Consider the following 19,274-nt stretch of genomic DNA (forward strand, 5'->3'; position numbering starts at 1 on the left):
TGTCTCATATTTTGTCTATCTTTTCTTTGTTCATCTGAAGCATACAATACCACGAAGTCCAAAACTAATATGTGTGCACAAGCGAAAAAAAAATATTATTTTATAATGGACTTTATATTGTTATGTATATTTGAATTTAATTAGCTCTGATTTAATATATATTTATTTCAATTTAATTGCTTACCAGTTTTTTTTTTATTCTTTTATTTTTCATGCTATTGCAATGTAAATGTATTGATCTAGATCCTGTCCTTGATTCAAAATTAGCAGGAACCACGTAAATAAGTTCTATTTTTATGTAAAATGGTTGGTTTTTGTCGAGGTCATGATGGGACTACGTGTTTAAGATGCAAAGACTTTTTGTAAAAAACAATTTTCTATGAGTAAAACGATTGGTTTTTGTCAGGGCCACACTGGGTGTACATGATCTTCAACAAGTACGTAATTTCTGCGAGGTTCTGGAACATGGTCACATGACCCTCTTTCTGCGTTTTAGAATACGATATAACCTTTGCTTTGGAGAGATATTCTCAGTAGCAACTGGGCTTTTTTTTTCATTGGAAGTTGTATGTTGTGCTATTTGGATCTATTTAAAATTACTTGAATTCAAAAGGATTAACACTTTTTTTCCTGGAAAATACGTGTGCTCATGTGAGATTCTTAAACAAAGACAGTTCTTATAAAAAATGTACTCAGATTTCCAAAACCGGAGTGATAATTCTTGTTCCTACAAGGAACTGTAGACTTCAACACTACAGGTTACAGCATACGACATCGTCTTCCATCTTGGAAACTTCGTCGGGATTCGAACTTGAAATTAGTAGAACATTTTGTTATTAGGACTACTAAAGTTTTATTCGTGGATTATTCTTTGGTGATTTTCGGATTTGATTTTTTAAATCGTAAGTTTACATTTTGTAATTTTTACAGCTTTTTTCCAGGAGAAATAATTATATATTTTAAAGCTTGTTGTTGTCACTCTTTCTTGTGATAGTGTTTATTTGTGCCTAAACACGTAACAATATGTGATATAATATATTGGTGCAATCCAGGAAAATAGCATCCTTTTTGCACCGAATGTTTGATACAATCTGACGATTTGCAAGATTTTCACATAGACGAGGAAACTAGTACTACCTAGAATACGTGGCCGATCCAAACCAAAACGTAAAATAAGAACATATTGTTTCTGTGTAATCTGGTATTTAATAAAGAATACAGACTAGCCTAACCAACCAATCATTTTGCCATAGCTTTAGTAAGCCTCGTTTTGAGCATTATAATTATTTGCATACACATTAACTATACCTTAGTACGATTAAAATCATACGAAGCCACATGATATATCTTGACGAACGCGGCCGGCTTCAATGACTTCTATGAGGAAGATGGGCTTTTAAAAGTTCACACATAAATATCAGATGTGTTCAACATATATTAGCGTGAGGAGTCTACGCATGCTAGACGTATTCAGTCACTTACAGTCAATTCAAGCAGACTAGCTGCAATGCCGGAAATTAGGTTATGTCTAAAACTAAGTTCTACGGTTCTTGTAAAAATTGCTTGATACTAGATTGGCATGTCTAAAACGTGCCCGTTTCTTTCCACGGATGAATTTTTGAGTTAACGTGAATATAAAAATTAAAGTCCCAGTGGTTCTTCTTCTCATATTGAATCACATGACAAAAATAAATAAATCAAGCTGTCCCGGTCAAGTTTTGCCAAAGACTTATAAAAATCCTACTAACTACTACTAGGCGTTCAGAATTAAGAGGTTTGTGTTAGGACTGGTCGGCCAGGTGTCAGGATAATGTAACCAGGTGGGACATGATGCTAGATGTCTGAGGCATGATGCGCCAATGCATGACATCGCTATAAACTGTCACACCGTAGACATCTTATCGATATGAGTGAACAATCTTAAAAGCTACGTTAAAAATACAATTCACACACACACACACACACACACACACACTCATTTTGAGCACAAGCAGGCTGAGGCATTGCATTATTGTTTTTAATTTTTATAAGCTTCCATTCTTTTCATCGCCTTTTTATCTCTTGGTTTACACATATTTAATATTATCCTTTGTACTCGTTTTCTTCCTTTATACTTGTAAGATGGAGCTTTTATTTTGTATTTGCATTAATACACCGTGTTCTTGATTCACGTATATGTATATAAAATTACTAATATCTCTTTCGGCTTTTCATGTATCTAATTCTGTATCTGGTTTAAAGCTGTTGCCAAGTTGTGAGAGCTTACATCCCGATCTTATGTACTTCAATTACCACCTAAATACGCATGTACGCTAGAATGCGATCAATCACTTCATAAAAGTACATACTGAATAATTTACGACTCGCTTGCTCCCCTTAGAAAGCAGATGTGGTCCGATGTAGAACTCTTTTTGATGGCGCTGATGCATGACGTATGTTCCACCATAGAGGATGGTTTCATCACATACTGATGCGTTCAGGCCTTGTGACTTGACAGAAGCATTAGCTTTATTATTAACAGCATATCTATACTTTAACATAGTTCTTGTGCTAAATATGTCAGTAATATTAGGTCAGGCAGAAAAGAAATTTCATGTCCACTTTTCCAATCATCACATGCGCTAAAATTTCTCACCTGCATGTACATCAATGGTTGTCAATAAAGAAAATTTCACATTTCACTCAGATATGTTCAACAGGTTTGTTATATATATATATATATATATATATATATAATGAATACATTGTAATGATCTGAACTATTTTGAAAATACAGGTTTTTTTGTGCATGGAACAGATGCATGGAATTTAAGATGCCATCAGTACCCAATTCATTCATAAAGTCATGGCTTATAAGTGAGTAGCTTTCAAAGTAAGAATGGTTAACGTTTTTCGGAATATGATTTTAAGTGGTTACTGCATATATAGGAATTATTCTGCAAGCTTGATTTTTGATCCTTTGTAAACAGCAATCATGTTAGTTCACCTACTATGACGTCAATCATTGACCTGCTACTGTAGCAATATTTAAGGTGGAAACCACGTGGGGAAAACTCTCGAGCGGCAAAATGTTGGGTGGGTGTATGTGGTTGTGACATAAATGCATAACACTACTAAGATGAATTGGAGAAGCTGGACTATCGAGTCACATGCAAATTTTGTTTCAGGTTCTAGACTATGAAAACTTAGCCAAGTTTTATTTCAAGTTCTAGACCATTATATATGTAAGCCTCATTTTGGCTAAAGTTCTTGAATATTGAGTACGTGTGGTGGTGGCTCTTTTTCTCACGCGACGATAAGTAAAGAACTAGCCATATACAACTATAAGTAGTGAAGTGGGATATCCTAACGTCAATGGAAATTAGCATTACAGACCCCCTTGGGACAATCTAGCGTCAATGGAAAATTAACATGGAGAAAAATCGTGGGACAATCTAGCGTCAAGGGGAATTTAACATGGGAATAAATCGTGGGACAATCTAGCGTCAAGGGGAATTTAACATGGGAATAAATCGTGGGACTGTCTAGCGTCAAGGGGAATTAAATATGGGATTTTTAAAAAAAAAAAAAATTTTTAAATTTAAATTTAAAATTAAATTTAAATTTAAAAAAAAGGGGTAGGCAATGGAAAGGCTATCTCTTTTCGAGAAATATGGGGCCCTGAAAAGGGCCTTTGGGTTTTCTTCTTCTAATTTCTTCTTTTTCTCCACCAAGTTCTTATTTTATCTCCTACACTCTTCTTCCCTTTCTTTTTTTTCTTCTCCTCCTCTTCTTTCTTCTTCTCTTCCTCCTCTTCTTTCTTCCTCTTTTCATTTTCTTCTTCTTTTTCAATTTTTTCGTTCCATTTGCGTATTCTTATTCTTTCCTCTTCATCCTCCTTCTCCTCCTTTATCTCTTTCATGACACCACTAATCTTGTCCTTTGCTTTTCTTAAGTTATTAATTTCCATCTTTACACGATGGGGACTATAGGAATAATGGTCTTCAACGAGTCTTATTAGCATCTGTTCCATTATTCCTAAGTTGTCTAAAACGTCTTGCAAGGTTTGTATTTTGTCCATTTGGTTTGACGCCATCTTCTTTTTATTCTTTGCAGAATGGTTTGAACAACGAACACTGTGGGTTCTTATAGTGAAAGCGCGGACGTGAAGGAAAACATCCCCCTAATAACATAAAATTGATCTTACCTAGATCATGACCTAACATCGCGCGTACGTGAAGGAAAACATCCCCCTACTTTCTCATTTCATATAATATAACCACAACTATACTCTCTACATACGCTAAGAATCAATAAATAAACCCATAATCTACTATTCACACAAACTTACTTCAGCATTTACAAACACAAACACACAAACTTACTTCAACATTTACAAACACAAACACACAAACACATACACTTCCACTATTAATAAAGAGTTAGTGTTTATATTCACACTACTCTACCTACACACATTGGCAAATCGATCGTTATTTCTTTTCTAGAGTATTGGGTAGCCATGAAAAGGGCTGTTTTGTTTGGAACTTCATGGACACCTGGTTAATGGTGGCACCTTCCAGGCCTGGAGCCGCATACACATCTTATCCCCCAGTTACTTTTTACCTTTTAGGGGGAGAGAGCAGAGGCAGGATATGTCGCTTCAGAATCCCAATTTTCGCTCTCTGGGATTCTGAAATTTTTTCTTCTGTCCTTTTCCTCCTCCTCCTCTTCTTTGTATCTTCTCTCCTCCTCTTTGTATCTTCTTTCCTCTTCTTCTTTATATCTCCTCTCCTCCTCTTCTTTGTTTCTTCTTTCCTCCTCTCTTATCCTTCCCTCCTCGACAATGGCTTCCGCGGCCAGTTCATTTAATATGCGCCTGGCATATTCCAGATGCACATGAAGTTCCAACAGTTTAGACAGTCTCGTGTTCATTTTTGGTGTTGATCAATCAACAAGGGTAGCTGGACTGCCGAACGAGTTTCAATTTATACTGAAAGCGCGGACGTGAAGGAAAACATCCCCTAAAAACATAAAAGTGATCTTACCTAGATCATGACCAAAAAAAACAACGCGCGGACCTAAAAGAAACACTCATTCACTTTTTATGCTACCCATCACTATTTTAAATTTTTTTTATAAATCACTTCAAGGGACTATCCACATACGCAAAGCAATCCAATCTAACCCCAAATATACACCTCAAACACCAAAAAAGACATCATCTTTAATCTACTATCCATACCAACTTACGTGAGCACTTACAAACACAAACACACAAACACATACACTTCCACTATTAATAAAGAGTTAGTGTTTATTTTCACACTACTCTACCTACACACATTGGCAAATTAATAGTTATTTCTTTTCTAGAATATTGGGTAGCCCTGAAAAGGGCTGTTTTTTTGTTTGCTATGGCATTCTTTTTTAGTTTCTAAGAATGCGATGTCCTCTGAGGATAGACTTTCTGGCGATAGGTCTGCTTCTTCGGAAAGAGAAGAAGAACTCTTTGGTGTCGATACGGCAATCGACAAAGCCTCTGTCAGCTTCAGGTTGTTGCTGCTGCTGCTGCTGCTGTTGCTGCTGCTGTTGCTGCTGTCTCTGAAGTCTGTACTTCTCTGTCCATTCTTCTTTTTCCCTGTTCATTTCTTCTCTGAAGAGCTCTTCTATCAGGTCTTCAGTGATTTTTAACATTCTCACATTCTCTATTTCTTCTGGCTTCGGTATCAGACTGTGTCTGACCCTATGCAAATTCACGTAGGCGTCGTTGAGCTTAGCTAGTTTGGAGCACATCTTCGTAGGAGGATGAGTCGACAATGGATGGTTAGACTGGAAACAACCCCCGGTTCTTAAAGTCAAAGCGCGGACGTGAAGGAAAACATCCCCACATGGTTTTCGAGTCGCAACGTTCAGTGAGTGTCATGAGAGGGATAGTAAGAAATGAAAGAGCATCAATCCAACATTCTTCTAGCTAAACAAACCACAAAGGCATTTTTTTCAAAAGACAACATTTTTTATTCAAAAATCACTTAACACTAAACAACAACAACTCTAACATTTTTTAACAATAATCCAACACTATAACATCAAACAATTTTTTTCAAATCACAAACATTTTTTCTCAATGGACAATCTACTTTAAACAGGGCTGACAACGTTGTGAATGAAATTGTGATTTCGACTGTTGGAAATCATTAGGCCATTGATGGACACTACGTTTCCTAGCTTGAGACAAAAGATAAGCATAATGGTCACAAAACCATCGATCTACTTTCACATCGTTTCTAGAAGAAGAACGAGAATCAAAATGAGTCACTAAATGTTCTAAGGAATAGCCCAGGCTGCGATGATGCAGAAAATACACACAGTACTGTCCACACACCAAGGAATCTGTGCCTTGTAATTTCACGTTATTGAATCGGGTGGTTTGAGCATTTCTTCTCATAAAGTCAATGATATCGTCTTCCAAAGGGGGCAATCCGTACGAATCGAAATATTCCACACATCCTTCTTGAGGAAAGTAGACGGCTACCCAGTGGGTTCCTGGGAGATGACTGTCGTCCGTGTTGATCACGTAAGCTTGATGGTCTTTAGGTTTGCGATGAGGGAGTTCATCTTTAGCACAGACGACAGGATTCCAAGAAGACGTATAGGAACTGTGGTTCAAAAGGTAATAAAGTTCCCAGGTATCCATTTGTGTGGTTTTTTTCTTCACAGGTAATACTACGTCGTCAATTCGATCCTGACTTTTTGCTTGAAAATGTCTGACGAATAAACGGTTATTCGTTCTGTTTCCTCACTCTGATTCAGGAGAGCTTCGATACGATGGATCTCTTGAGTGGTTAATGGTGGACAAGAATGTTCACGCAAGTCTTTATACCATTGATGCAGCACGTCTTTGTTCGAGATGAGACTCCAAGCTTCGTCCAGATACTCGTCCAATTTTTCTTCTTGACTCAGCATCAGGCATTTATCGTGTTGAATTTGACTGGGATGATCGTTTTGACATCCATAGCAATCTTTCTTGATCAATTCCGTCATTTTTTCGACGAAGTGTTTGGCAAAACAGGAGACTAAATGGGCTTCTTGTTCTGGCCATCTCGACTTCGTCATGATATCTTCTTCGTCTTTATCTTGAGATTCTTCTCCTTCCACGGTCTCCTTACATTCCATGTCCAAAGTTTCTCCACTAGGTAAAGAGGGATAACAGTCTTCCATGGTTTCTAGTAATCTAGAATGACTTCTCTCAAACTGTTGATTTCTATGGTATTATCGAATTCTGCATACAGGAGGACGTTCACCGTCTCTGGTAGAGCACTCGAAAACTGAAGTTCCACACGAATCTGGTCGGATTTTATAGGGTGGAAATGTCCCTCGTCGCTGCCTTGGTCTGGAGTGAAATCAAAAGCCCACAAAGCATAGCCTCCGTCATAATCGTCGTACGTAATGCCGTGACTGGTGTTGGTTCCTAACTGGCCGGTGGCTTCGTACAGGGACAAGTACGATCCCAAGTAATTCGACTTAGTCCTTTCGTCATTAAAGACAGGTTCGAAAGGTCGGGTACACAAGGTCTTGCCGTCGCGACTGACTTCAATCTTGGACACTTTGTAATGTTTAAACTCAAAAGGATTTTGATCGTGGACTCCATTGAAGGCTGAATTCCTGACGATACCAACAATCAAACGCTTGGGTAACTGTCCTTGGAACAGATGATCTTCGATCATGGATCGCTGTCCAACAGGAATGGTGAACGTTTTCACTTCCACGCGTCGTATGGGATACTTGGCGGTCGTTCTGCTCAACGTCTGACTGATGTCGTTTCCCACTTTCGGTAACACTTCCACACGGCGTACGTAAAGGCTGGCTTCTTGGATAACAGTTTTGTATTCGTTGGCATGGGCCATCAAATGGAAAGCGGCAGTGCTACGATTCAGTCTCAGGCGGATATCCACGCGGTTCAGCAAATACTTTTCTTGTAACCACATGTCCAAATGCAAACGATCCATCAGTTCTAAACTTCGCCCTTGCAGAATTTTAGTTATACGTGTGTTAAACCCCACATTGTGAGGATTGTCATCTTCTGTCAGGGCTGTGTCGCTAAACGTGGTTGCACCGGCCGTGTCAGGTTTCCATACCACGCAAGCATCCAGATGAGTATTCTTGGCTTCTTTTCCGTACGTCAAGAGATTTTCCAGGTAGGCGCGATACGGGTAAGTATCCATGCTGCTGCTGACCAGTTTGTTATTCAAGTACAAGTCCACTTCACTGAACAAGGAATGCATGAAATTGTTAACAGGAGCTACTCTATCATTGGCTCCGGGATTGCTGTTGTCCGCCGCTTTGATCACTTTCACTTTCAAATACAGGTAACTGCTATTCAGATCGATGTAATCTTCGGGTTGTCCTTTGATTTCGAACTCGATGGGAGCAGAATCGGTCAAAGAGGAGACGGGATGAAATTCCACCCACTGGGATTCTTGCATCGTCATCATGGTGGGGGGCATGGCAAACATATCCAGTTCCGTCTTGGAACAAGCACAAGACTCTCGGTGCATCATTTTTTTCTGTGTCTCAATAATCGAAAACGTCTAAGTCTCGAACGGTTCTTCTTTTCTTGGCTTTTCTCGCTTGAAGTCTGGTGAAAGGGTATTTTCTGCGTCGTCTCTTTCTGCCTTGTCCTTGCTGAATGCCAGACTCGGTAGCGTGCAGGGCATTTATAGGTGTCTCTCGTCGGCCCAAAATGTCTTTGCCCGTTTGCAGCAAGACATTTTTGCCTGCCCTCATGAAGGCTTCTTTAGGGTTTTGTTTGTCGATGATGACATTTTGGAGAAATTCTTTGCCTTGCGTCAGTGCCGCATCTTTCAAGGCGTGCAATCCGCGTGTCACCATCGGTTTCAACACCGGGGCCACCGAACGAAAGGCCGATTTTAACATATCTCCTAAACCGTGTCCTCGTTGTCGAGCCACCCCTTGGTACACTGGATACATGACTTGCTTACGAGTCGTGAGAAAACCGTTTTCGAAAATGGAGTTTCACCGTGACTTTTCCTTTGGTGAATGGAATATTTTGTCCCAAATCTCCTTTTATAGTAATGTTGACCGTATCCAAATACGACTTGCTGACCGGCAAATAGTGAGGATGGACAAATTCGCGGTGAACGTGGTAAGTGTTTCCACCTTCCTCGTCAGCGTTTGCGGCAGAATCCACTTTGAAAGGAATGACACGCAGTAACGGTACGGAGGTGTGTCCCACCACGTTGTATTCCACCACATCGGAATACACAAACATCAAATTCAGTCCTTGGTTGAGTTCTACCGGGGTACGAAAGAACGTGCCAAAAGACTCGTTGTTGTAAATGACTGATAATTCCTTTTTTTGTTGTTCTACTTTCTTCGTCATCTCCATGTCACCGCCCAACATGTCAAACAATTCATCACAAAAATATAAACCCATGATTTTATCCCCCTCAGGAAATTTCATCAGGAAGCGACGAGCTGTTTTGTGGTATTCCAGGGTGACAGTTTTGTTCTTGACATTCTTAAAAGCTTCCCCAAACACGCCATTAAACCTGGTGGCTATGGTGTTGACCAAATGTTGACCACTAACATAATAGCCTGAGGGAATGAACAAGTGATAGGTGGTGTAATGTCGAGTATTTGTGGAAGGGGTTTTCTTTTCATATTTGCTATGGGTATCCATCCACTGTTGCAATGGTTCGTCATAAATTTCCACATCAAATTTATTTTGTTTGGCAATGACATTGTGGACTTGGGTCTGGTGAATCATTTCCACTAAAGCCACTTCCCAATGGGCTTCGTGATCTAAGGGGATGGCTTGAGGTAATTTGGCCGTGTAACAGCACAACGTGTTGTTGGGAAACACCTCCATGGAACTGTCACTGGGTAAGGTTAAGTAAAATTGGTTTTGGTGACTCATAATTCCAGAGTTCTGTGGCTGTCCGAGGGGTTAGTGGATGTCAGAGGCGTGTCTCCGCCCAAAATGGGGTTCTGGTTGTGGTTGTTGTTGTTGGAGTGGAGACTGGCACTGGCACTGGAGAATTTCAGGGAGGGATTGGGAAGCAGGTAACCGATGCAACTGCTCAATAAAATGGTCCACAATTGTTTGTCTCCTTGTTGCAGACTCAAATTGGCGATGGCTGCCCCGATGACACAATACGCCACGAAGATTTGGCAGAAAAAGACGATTTGCGTTTTAGGCACACGTTCTCCACACCACACCCACAAGGGTTGTTTTTGTAAATCTTGCACAGAAGAACTAGGTGAAGAAGGAGTGGTCGACGTAGGTGCGTCTGCTGTGTGAAAGGGCATGATGGTCACTTCTTCTTTTTATAGTCGATGACTTGCGAAGCGTCGATCCAAGAATCGAAACTGGGTGGATATCCTTTCCAACGTACTTTGACTTCTTTGACACGTCGTTTGCCCACTTTACGGGTTCTGCGTTCGAGAATGCTTTCGATGTCGTACACGTCGTCTTCTTTTTTGGTGACACGTTGTAACTCGGGCAAATAAAACGTTCCTTTGAGCACTTCTCCGTTCATGTCTTCCAATTTATAGACGGTAGGATGACGGCCATGCACTCGTCCAGTGACGCGAAACAGTTCGGTCGTCCAGTTAGGTACGTAATCTTTGTCGAAAGTGCGTTTGGTTTTGCCAATGCGCACCCAATCTCCTACGGCCAACTCTCCACTTTTCTTGGGGACAGCCCTCGTCGGAGACGTACCAAACAGGCGCTCAAACACCAACACTTCGTTGTCGGGAGTCACTTTTTGCGGGGCACGTCCGATGCTTCGATGGTAAGATTGGTTGTACGCTTGCACCAGGTGCGGTGAGATGTCGATGTACTTCAGAGTGTAGTGATGCGTAAAATATTTCCACATGCGTTCTTTCAAAGTGCGTTGAAAACGTTCCACGATGCTGGCTTTGATTTCGGGATTCTCGGTGGTAAAAAAAATGAATGTCACGTTTCTTTAATTCTTTTTGGAAAGCTTGGATCAGAAATTCGGTGCCTTTGTCCGTTTGCCATCGAAGAGGGTGACGACCGCTTTGTTTCAACACCCGTTGCAGGGCTCGCACTAACTCGTTGCTCGATTTGGAAGTCAAGGGCACGACCCAGGCAAATTTGGAAAAGACGTCGATGACACAAAACAAATATTTGTAGCCACGATTGTAGCTGGCCAAATGAGAGACATCGGCTAAATCGGCTTGCCATTGATGATCGATGCCTTCCACTCGGGTGCGACTTCTGGCAAACTTGCGTCGAATGGGTTTGTGTAAAGTGTAGGTAGCTTGTTCTTGTAACCATCGTTGCACTTGAGGTGAACGGAGACTTTTCAGTTGCGTTTTGGCAGCACGATACAATTTTTGAACTCCTGCGCAACCTGCAGGATGCGAGGGATCGTAGTAAATGCTGGCTAAGACTTTTTCCATTTTTTGTGTTGGTTTGTTAATAAGTCACCCACTCTTCGGTGATGCTACTTTGGGTGGGTCGAAAGGGTGGTTTGGAAACGGATTTACGTGTCCGATGGGCTACGGGAGTAGAAGTCGAAGGTAGTGGTGGTGGTGGTGGAGGTGGCAATGGAATGGCTTTGGTTTTCTTTTATTTTTTCGCTTCTTGTTTCCCTTCTTTCTTTTTCACTTCTGTCGAAGGAGGCGTGGACATCATCTTTTTAACCCAAGCTTTCATGTCTTCTCGTTGGGGTGTGGGGACGGGGTCAACAAGGATGCTGCAATCTTACTCGAAATGGGAGCTGCTGACGGTGTTTGAAACACTTCGCGCGTCTCTTCTTCCTCAGGTCTTTGTGGGGTAGCATCTCTGGTGACCCTTGGGGATGGTAGTGGTGGTGGTGGTGGTGGTAATGATGATGATGATGGTGCTGGACTTTTCATCAAGGTCTTAAAATCTTTTAGAGTGGGTAAAGCTGTTTCGTCTAAAGCTTTCTGGTGAAAGAGTTGTAGTCTTTGCAAGAGTTGACCGTACTTTTGCGATTTTTCTGTTTCGGACAAATCTTGGCGATCCATCAAGGATTGCAATTCGTGTTGTAACTGGGACATCTCGCTCAAATTGGGATTGGGAGGTAAATGCGGGGTGCGTTGTTCTTGCCAACGATGGTATTCCATCCATCGTTTGTAAGGCACTAAAGCTAGTTTTCGTCCTTCCATGGGGTTGTCAGGGGTGAATTCTGAGATCTTGGGTCTTCCGAGGGCCTTTTTATCTTGCTCCCACCAGTCCTCCCAACATGGTTCCCAAGACTCCTTTCAGTATGGGGCCTAACAAGAGAGGTAAAATACCTCCACGTTGGACCAACATCTTCTTTTTTTGACGAATGGGAATTTTCTTTTGAACCATTTTCCGAAGAACGTGACGATGTTTGCTTAAGCACTGTTTCTGGTGTTGGACAAAGGGATCGTGCCTTTCAAAACGTTCAAACAACATTCGCACACGGTATCGATGACCTCTTTGGAGGCCGTTTGAATGAGTTTTTTTCGTAGGGGTGGAGAAGCTTTGGACAGGACAGATAACATGTCCCCATGTTTGGCTAAACGTGGTGGTAGTCCTTTTCTTTTCTTTCCTTGGGGTTTTCTGGAGGGTGACATCTTTGCTTGTGGGTTCCGGGACATTCACCAAACAGACACTAACGTCGATGACTTAACACACACCCTTTTATCTTTTTTTTTGGGACTATCGCTTTGTCATAAAGGTGACAATGTTTTTCCCAAAATCGCCAAGGAATCCTCCCCTTTGTTGACGCCTCTTTTTCTTGGAACGACTGTGTCTTTTCTTAGGGTAACGTCGATGCTTGGCTAAGCGCTTTGTCGGATGACGCGTCTGCCTTTGTCTCTTTCTTTTGTGGGTTCTTGGAGGTGACATCTTTTACAAGTTCACTGATACCCCGACTTGGTCACAGGCCTTTTTTATACTGGAACGCGTCGCCACTGATTGTCTTTACGTCGTATCAGTTTGAGGACAGGCATGACTCGTCGTGCAGGGGTACGCAACGGACTAAATCGAGCCAGTTCTTGCTTGGACAAATCCAGTAAACTTTGTAACATACCCAATCATTCATGGACTTTGATTTTGGGAGAAGGTACTTTGTGAGCAGCAGCCACTACCGCTAAATTGGAGCGTCCTGCCACTGGGGAAGTTCTTTTGGGGGTCATCAACGGAGAAGTTCTTGGTGCGATCAACGTCTCCAAGTACTCTTCAGTTCCTGGTGACATCAACGGAGAAGTGGACAAACGTGAGGCTGCCGGAGACGCAGTCACCGCTGTGGCAGGTCGTGGTTTGCGAGTGTAAGGTTGCGTCCTGGCCGAAGTGCCTCTCTTGCGACTAGTTTTCTTCTGTGGACTTTTCTTTTTCTGGGGACTTTTTTTCTGTTTCTTTTTCTGGGGGCTTCTTTTCTTTTTCCGGGGTGGTATCTGGTAAGAGGAGGGTCCTGCCACTGGAGAAGTTATTCTTCTTGGGGACCTGGTCTTTTTCTTTTTCTTCTTGGGACTTCGTTGGACTTTTGTCTTGGGGATAACTTTGGGGGCATTAGGATCCCATCTTAAGAGTGAGCGAATGATGACCCCTCCTAGAGTACCGCTCCCTCCAGGTTTCAAAATGATTTGTTTTTTGGTTTGAGTATCGATGCGGGGATCGGCCAGTTGGACCAAAGCGACTTTGTTTCGATCGAAAAAGCGTTTGGTTTGATGAGGAATCTGAATGATTCCTTGGAGTAGTTGACGTGCCGTCACCGTGAACCATCGTAAGACTTCTTTGAGACTAGCTTCTAAGACACGAGCTCGTGTTTGTGGATTTTTTTCTCGACTGATGCCATACAAGGCACGAATCAATTTGACGGGAAGATGCGACTGAAGAGACGTCATGTTCACACTGTGTGAGACAGACGAAAAAGGGTCTGAGGTTTTTATAGATTTTTTTATGGGGAGTGAAATGAAGTCGAGGACAGAGACGTGTACAGGACAGGCCCTCCGTCTTGGCACCAGTGGTGAAACAAGTGGGTACGAAATCGCAAATCCTCGGGAGTCGTAGGTTTCAAATCCACGAGTAAATAGGCGTGTGGCGTTTGAGTGGCATCGTCGTACGCTTGAGTTAGCCAAGGCGTTCCTAACTGTTTGGCTAAGACTTGCACTTGCGATTTATCTCGAGGGCTTTTAAACAAGACCACGTAATGCGCATTGAGACTAATGGTGCGATGGGCTTTACTTTGTTGAAACAAATTTTGGGTGATGTAAACGACACTGGCATTACGGTGATGCCCTTTGCGCGTAAACCACAATTTAATTTCTTCTTCGTCTTCTCCTAACATGTCGTCGAAAATGACCAAATGGGTTTGACGGGAGTCAGAGACGATGCCGTCGTCTTCTTTAGGAATGCCTTCCACAAACACGATGGAATCGCCTTGACTTTCTCGCAAAAGGCTGTACGCCGATTGCCACTCTTTGTAACACCACACGATCCGTTGAGGGGGCCGATCGATCAAATGATGTTTATGTTCGATCAAACGTTTGACGAATTCGGTTTTGCCTGAACCGCTAGGTCCAGCAATGAGCATGTTAAAGGGATGGCGAAGATACAAAGCCTCCCAACTGGCACGATCTAAGTGTTCGTCGATGACTTTGACAGTAGAGGAAGAGGGAGCAGAGACAGTAGAGGTAGTCATGGTGTGAGAAATGTCACTTGTGACACGAAAACAAACAAGACAAGAGTTTATATACTTTTTTCAGAACACGTTTATTGAATGTTTTTTTTTTTTAAACATGAATACGAAAGACAAAAATACATAAAAGCCAAAGGCTTAAGTACAAGGATAAAAGGCACATGATAACGATGAACGTGGAATAAACACAAGTGTCTGTACAACATGTTTTGGGTAATGTTCTAACCAGTTCTATAGTAGGGGGTAAGGTCACACAAGTGTCCTCCTGAAAGGGTCTTTTAGGTCTGTCCACGACAGTCCTGTCCTGGGTGACGGGTTCTTCTGGCACCGTCACTAACACGGGTTGAAAAGTAACTTTTTTCCTTGAACAACTCTCGTGCATACTGGGCCACTTCTTGGGTCCAAGCCTCAAAACCCCATTCTTTCCAGGCACGGACATCTGTCCAATGGGGATGTAAGTCACAAGCTACACACACATCGTCATACACGTCTTGGGTAGCTAAAAGTTGACGAATCTTTTTTTCCTGTTGAGGTCGAGAAGTATCCAGATGAAAACGCAAGGCTTTGAGCAAAAGGAGTTTTTCGTGACCATTTAAGGCCATTGATGTCGTAAGTACTGATCGTAAAGAGTCCACAAAGAATCGGCTGGTAAACGAAATCCCAAAAAACAAGTCACTAAGACACACACCACTTGTCGTCCCAAATTGAATGGATACAGTTCTTGTAATAATTGATGGTAATGATCCACGGTTTGAATATGGTCATTGAGTTCCTTCCACGGAATCTGTTGGATGACATGTGACATAAACCGTGGCATGACAGCCTGTTTTTATATTCTCTTTTTTTTGATGCAATACACGTACTTTCTAGCCAGTGATCTTCGTTCTCTAGTAGGGAATCTAAATCTTGCATACTGTAACCGAAACGTCAGAGTTCGTTTAGAAGTTTCCTCTTCCGCTAAGTAGATTCCACGTAACAAATGTTGGTAATCCTTTACCTTGTCTTCCTCAATGCATTGCTGTAGGTGAATCTCGAAGTAACCATAATTATGAACATGTCGATCATTAGCGACCTCAAAGTGTTGAACAATGTCTGACCATTGAAAGAATTTCTGACGAATCAGTTTTCTTATACCATTCAGGTACCAGTGGTTAAAGATCTGGTGACGTAACGGATGCAATTGTTCTTTACGTTTCACTTGTATTTTCACCAGCTCTCGGTAAATCCTTTCTCTCAACTCCACAGGCAAGCCCAAAATGTTCTCTTGTAAAGTATCCATAAGTATATACACTGTTTTTGCAATCGTTGGGTGGTGGCCAATAGCCTCGTTTAACTTTGTGCCTAATGTAATATCCACTCATAATCAGTCTTCTTGTACTTTGGAACAGAGCATAATTTAAAACCGGACGAATCACTTTGAGTTTGCGTTTCACTTGTATTTTGATCAGTTCTCGGTAAATGCGTTCTCTCAACTCCACAGGCAAAGCACGAATGTTCTCTAGCAAAGTATCCATGAATAGGTCATACTAAATCCTCTTTGGTCTGACACAAGAAATGTACTGTTTGCACAAACATGGTTTTACTTCAGTGTCAAATTTAAATCGTTGAGTCACTAATCTACACATTACAATTCGTTCAGAAGTTTCCTCTTTCACCAAGTTGACATTGTGTTCAAGATGTTGGTAATTCGTTAACTCTTCCTCTGGAATTCGATGCAGTACGTTTACAATGATGTAGGTAGAATCGTCCATACCAAACCATACCTTTTTAAAACTAGACGATCGTTCATCAATGTCTGTCCGATGAAACACTTTCAATTGAATCAATCCTTGTATAGCCTTCAGGTACCAGTGGTTCAAACACCGGTGACGTAACGGATGCAATTGTTCTTTACGTTTCACTTGTATTTTGACCAGCTCTCGATAAATGCGTTCTCTCAACTCCACAGGCAAAGCACGAATGTTCTCTTGTAAAGTATCCATGAACAGATTATTATGGTAAGAAGTTACTTCAATGTCTCGGTCCCACTAAAGGTAAGTAATGACAATTCGGTGACCATCGAGCATGTTCAACGTAGGCCGAATCTTGCGGTTCCCAGTGGTGAAGTGACACACTGCAACTGAAGCACTTGACTTTATCTCCTTCGCTCAAGTAGAAAAATCCGGCTCTGGTTAATTCTTCAGGGGTCGGTCCTCCCAGATACTTTGGCCATTCTCCTTTGAACGATTGAAGACGATTTTCAAAGTCGCAGTATTCCGACAAACGCACAGGAAACGAATATTCGTCTTTCACAGGTTCGTTTCGATGAGGGTTGAGTGACATGGGCAGGAGTTTGCTCAGGGCTGGATGACATCCGTAGGGAGGTAAACGTGAAGGTCGACATTCCCCTTTAAACCCGGTAAAATGTCTAAGAGGACGAGCGGCATCGCTTTCGCATCCCTCAGGTTTGACACGCACAGCATCACTTTCCATGATAGGGGCAGTGAGAACAAAGTTCCCATGATGCTTTACGGCATCGCTCAGGTCACAAGGTACAGCATCGTATCCATCGCAAGGCTCACAATCGCACTCGTTAGCAAACTCCGTTACACAATTACAATGGTAACCACATGGACAATCGCAGTTTCCTTCCGGACATTTTCCGTCGCAATACATGGGTCTTATCCATCCAATATTAGTCACACTAGAGGAAGATACAACTTTTTTACAATCCCCAAACTGGAACGATGTCTCTTTCAAAGTATTCATCTTGTTTGCTCGGTCTTGGTAGTCACAATGAACTATCGATCTTGACCATAGCCCCCTTTTTATACTAGTCTCAATGCAGTCTCCAGCTTGTACATCTTTCCTTTTTTACGTTTTTTATGTCTTGTTCTGGAAGGTACCGTCTCTAAGGTACCGTCAACATTGTACCGTAGTGTGATGGGTGGAAAGGCCATAGAAAGGTAAGGGCAGTGCGGAGACCATCGAGTATGTTCCAGAATAGCTGAATCTTTATAGATACATAGATCCATTCGTAACTTCAGTCCGCAAGCAAAACACTGTACCTCGTATCCCAATCCTGACTCAGGTCCCAAGTAGACAAATCCTGTTCTAGCTAAAACATGCGAAGAAGGTAATCCTTCCCTATCCGTAGGCCATTTCTGAAACGTGTCCAATCGACGGGCACAATCACAACAGTCAGGTAAGTAGACTGGAAAATGGTAGGGTTTGAACTTGGAGTTCTCATCGGGTTTCTCACTCCATTCTTGCTGTTGCGAAGTCATCTTTCTGGTAACTATCCTCTTACAACCAATGTTTTATACCAACGTGTCCATACGGTAAGGTGAAATGATTGGGAAGTCGCACTCGCTTCTGGTACACGATTTGATAGACTTTTTCCAAGGGTCGACTGACGATGTGGTGAGTGGGTAAACGTACAATCTTGTTCGGTTGATAGGTGGTCACTTTAAAGTTTCCATCCTCTCCCGATTGCAAGGCTTCTTTCAATACCCCAAAGTTGACCACTCGACTGGTACGATGATTCAGAGTCAGTCCTTTCACTTTGCACGTCGTGTGCACTTCTCCTTGTTTGTCACGGTATTCGTAGCCTTAATTTTTGGGACCGCCACTGACGAAACTTAGAATCTTGTCGTCGGGATGCTCGTCTGTCCAGGCTCCTAAACGGTCTCCTTCGATGTCAGGGTGATGTTGAATCGGGTGATGGATGTAAATGCAACTGTCCGTGTCAAAGTACAGGACGCGTTCTTCTAACAGTTCTAAAGCTTCGTACAATTTTAAGCGAGCATGGGCTGTCACGTAAGCCGCAGTGATGACATTTCCAAAAGGGTCGTCTTGTACAAAGTCCAGATCTTCTTCGTAATTGACCAAGATCAAATTCTCTCGAACGACGTCCACGTGTTTCATGTATTTGGTTTTGTCGTGAATCATCTGGAAGTAGCGGGAAGGTGCGCTCAAATATTCCGTCTTGGGTAAACACGGTCGTTGTGCCATTTTACCCCACAAGCAATTTAACATCACTTTGGCAAACGATCGCCTGCCTTCGTTTTTCTCGATGTGGTCTAAAGTGATGCCTTCTTGTTCACGGTATTTCTCTTTGAATTGTATTTGGTCTTCGGGAGTGTGACACCAGGACGGATAGCCGCTGGCTTCTTGCTTCAGTTTCAAAAAGGCATCCACGTAGTCTGCGAAAATGCCTTTCTGAGTAGGGTCACCCTTGCGGTATTGTTGTGTCTTGGGAAAGTGGCAAATTTCGTACACTTCTAACAGTTGGTATCCCATGTCCAGAGCTTTGAACAATTCTACGCTGACCCAGGTTCCCGTCAAGGCCCGTTCTTCCTGGCTGTGCTGACAAGGTTGGTCTTGGTTGCACGTTTCGGCACAAGTACGGCACAAGGGAAACATCAGTTTGCCTTGACAATGGTGAGGTAAGACGGGATGGTATAGGTTCGTGGGAGGCAAAACTTTACACTTGATCAAGCCTTCGTATTGTCGAATGTTTTTCAGGTCGATGTGTTCCGTCAGCAATTGCGGGTGCCCTACAGGAAAGCGACAATATTTGCACACGTAGGGATACAGCGAACACACGTCCAAGTATTTGATTTCTTCTCC

Source organism: Sinohyriopsis cumingii, chromosome 17 (assembly GCF_028554795.1).
Source record: "Sinohyriopsis cumingii isolate HCF-2022 chromosome 17, ASM2855479v2, whole genome shotgun sequence".
In the NCBI taxonomy this organism is placed as follows: domain Eukaryota; kingdom Metazoa; phylum Mollusca; class Bivalvia; order Unionida; family Unionidae; genus Sinohyriopsis; species Sinohyriopsis cumingii.